Genomic DNA, 3,600 nt, shown 5'->3' with positions numbered 1-3,600 from the left:
TTGTAGGTTTTAATCTCCAATGCTTTGCAAGTAAATATGTGTCTTGATTTCTCCTAATAGTTACCTTATATTATTTTAAACACATTGTTAGTATTGATTTTTGCAGTTAACAATGTTGCAAATTGTATGGTATCATTTGTCTTTCATCTGTTTAAAATAAAAGATTTAATATCTTTTTATTTTCCCCTCATCTTTACTCGCCGGAATTATCGATGTAACTTTAGATGTTAGCAATAGATATGTAAAATTAAGTTATGACATTTCATAGTACTTCTGTTTCAAGGACTATTTTTGACTTTTTCATTGGCCTGTGCAATCCTATTATAATGGCTATAAAATCTAACTACTATAGGTCATGATTACAGTGCTTATAACCAGTCAGATTTTTCACTTCCTCCATATTTTTTAGTCCTTTTATTCACATTTCTCTGTTATGCATTTTGAAGTAAATTTTTAGAGAACTTTATTTGGGCAATTTATTTTTCAAAACCTTGAATATCCAAGATTATTTTTTTTTGTTGTCTCCAAACCTGAACATCGATTTACCTAAATGCACATATGATGTTTTAATTATAATAACATCTGATCCTTTGTGAGTGATCTACACTTAACTCTCACCTATATATTTAAATTTGTCATTATGTGAATTTCTTTTAATTGATCTTTCCATGGAACGTGGTAAATTGTTTTCAGCTTTATACTGAGATCTGGTATAGGCACAAAATGTATTCTTTAATAATTTATTCAATGTCATTCTGGTACTTTTGTGCTTGATTCTTTCTAGGGAAGAGCTATGATTCTTAAATTGGATAGTTCTGCATCTAACATCATAATAAATTATCCAATAATTTTGTCTTTATTCATTAGCTCTGTATTTTTGGAAATATTGTTGTTTGTATTCCAAATAACAGATTAAATTGACACCCCTTGTAAGTGCTGTTCTTTGTTGTTTTTATTGTATAATTTAATGTTACAGATATTCTTTACTTTCTTTGTTCTTCTCTTTTTCTCATCCTGCTCCCTTTTAATATTACTTGGCTCTCCTGTATGGCTTTTTATTAAAATTAAAGTCATTTTTTATTGCAATCAATAGACAAAAAAATCTTTAAGTGTTAAAATGGTTTTTAGAAGCATGTGTTTTCTTGACTTTGACTTGTTTTGCTTGCTCTGTAGTTACTTCTACCTTCCCTATGTTGATCACTCTGTCCTATTCTTAGGTATAACAAAGCCAATCAGTTTGTTGAAAGCGGCAATACATCCCGCAGTAAGAAAACTCTCTAATTCTGTCCAAAACAATATCTCTTAAAACATGGATCTTAGAACTTTTCTCCCCATGAAACACTTCATAGAACAAGTGTGTCATGAAATTATATTTGACCACAAATGGCTATAAAAATGTCATTTTATAATCTATAAATATGAGAATTTTTTGATTGCTATAATTACCCGCTATTACTCACTTTCACTTTAAGGCCGATTTATTATGGTTTTATATTGAGTTAATAGTTTATTTACAAATGAAAAAAAGTGATGCAGAGTTTCCCAATGTTTTTTTCTCATTATGTAAAAATAATGTCAAGTACATATCTTATAATTCTTTAAATGAGGAGGAAAATCATTTAAGGAAGTTTTTATAGACATATTTTCAGACACCCACACAGAGAAACTGCAGAAGAAAATTGCAAACACTTATCACACATGTTGTACTATCACAGATCACATTTATTGTAAAAGAGTGCTAAAAGATGTCAAAACAGCTAATTACAGGATGTGAACTTATGTTTTTGCCTAAACTTGCCAATTGGAGAACTTGATGGGTGGAGGAGGAATATTGCAAAGTGTCGATGACTTATTTTTTATGTGTCAAAAAAGTTATGCACAAAGATATATAAAAAAAATGAAAGTGAAGAAAGAGGTACAGCTAGCCACCAAGATAAGCCAATGAGGATGGGAAACCTTTTCAAAAAATGGTGCTGGAACAATAAAATAAATGAATGGACCCCTACTACAACCATACACAAGCAAATGTAAAAGCTAATCAATAAAGTTTCTAAAAGAAAATATGAGACATATTTCCACAATCTTGAGTTAGGCTGAGATTTTCATAGGGGACACAAAAAGCACAAACCATAAAATAAATATTAATAAATTGAACTGCCTCATAATAAAAACAATAAACTGGTTATCAAAAGACATTATTAATAAAGCAAAAAGGAGAGTTGCACATAGGATAAAAATTATATGTATATATAACAATAACTGGTACCTAAAATATATAAACAGTCTTTATTACTCAATAATAACAAGATAAACAACAAAATTACATAGGAAAAAGACTTGATTAGACTTCACAAAAGAAGACACATTATTGGCATGACTCTATGAAAAGGTACTCAATGTCATTATCAGGGAAATATAAATAAAAAACCCAGCGAGTTACTTTTACACAACTACTAGAATGAACAAAGATAAAGAGCCTAGAAACACCAGAAGTCTGTGAGGATGTGAAGCCGGGAACTTTCATACATTGTCATTGGGAATATAATGCAACACCTACTTTGGCAAAAAATATGCCATATTTTATAACTCAGTAATGCCACTTAGGTGTTAACCCAAGGAAAATGTCTGCAAAAAATAGTTATGAGTAAGTAAATGATGGTAATTTGTAAAATGGAATATCACTCAACAATAAAAGTGAATACACAACATCCCCCAAATGTAGATTCTATTTATACAGAAACTTGAGGATGTGTCAATAAAATATTGTTTTGTTTAAAAAACAAAACAAAACAAAACAGAACAAAAAAAAAAGAAAAAGCTCTAAAAAGAGTCTTTGGATGCAATGGAACCTCAAACCGAGTGCACAATAATATGGATCTATTTATACAAATTTTATTTATCTCCACTCATCAATACATAATTTAGGGAGTAAGATACATTATATTTTTTCTTTATCTGAGTTTTTCTTAAAAGATACTATCAGGTTTTTAAGTTTGGAAATAAGAATGCTGCTTTTCCAAAAAATCAATTCAGAGGAGAGGAAATTCTGAGTCACAGACTAAGTTAAGCCCTCAATTTAATTTCACTTGATAATATTGCTTTTAGTTGATAATGACTGTTAATGCCAAAGCAGTGGTTCTCAAACCTTAATGTACATCAGAATCACTTGGAGTTTCAGGTTCAGCAGATTTGGGGTGGATCCTAAGAATTTTCTTTTCTATTAGTTAGATATTCTTACTCTAATTATAGGGAAGTAAATAATGTTTACAGAGAGTTAACCACACTAATTGGTAAAAGATTTTTTTTCAATTATGCCAAGGTATAGAATGGATAAAATGGTGAAATATATGTAAACAAAATTATATCTTAGGACAATGAAGTTTATTAAGAAATATTATTAAACTTTCTAATCTCAATATTTTAATCAATGGCCAGGTGCAACAATGGGAAATAGCAGAACCTTCTCTACCAGAATTGGTTTTTCCATGCAAAATGGATTAAATATATTTTTAACTATTCAAATCAAAAACCTCTAGTAAAAATATTTACTCTTCAAAATTCTGCATATAATTTAATTGTTTTATTTTTAAGTAGATGAGG

General features: G+C 29.3%; 1 protein-coding gene and 1 long non-coding RNA gene across 2 annotated transcripts in view; one reads left to right on the top strand and one right to left on the bottom strand.

Annotated features, from left to right (window-relative positions):
- Positions 1 to 3,600, top strand: part of ITGBL1 (integrin subunit beta like 1) — a 189,021-nt gene that overhangs the window by 119,228 nt on the left and 66,193 nt on the right. The gene's annotated exons all lie outside the window — the stretch shown is intronic.
- The window catches only part of LOC111741906, a 22,384-nt gene continuing 20,807 nt past the window's right edge, over positions 2,024 to 3,600 (bottom strand). Inside the window, exon 3 of the long non-coding RNA XR_002781118.1 lies at positions 2,024 to 2,034. This is a non-coding gene — a long non-coding RNA (uncharacterized LOC111741906). The remainder of the gene's footprint in view (positions 2,035 to 3,600) is intronic.

This window comes from Pteropus vampyrus, unplaced genomic scaffold (genome assembly GCF_000151845.1).
Source record: "Pteropus vampyrus isolate Shadow unplaced genomic scaffold, Pvam_2.0 Scaffold83, whole genome shotgun sequence".
NCBI classification, from domain to species: Eukaryota; Metazoa; Chordata; class Mammalia; order Chiroptera; family Pteropodidae; genus Pteropus; species Pteropus vampyrus.
This window is presented reverse-complemented; position numbering and strand designations above follow the sequence as displayed.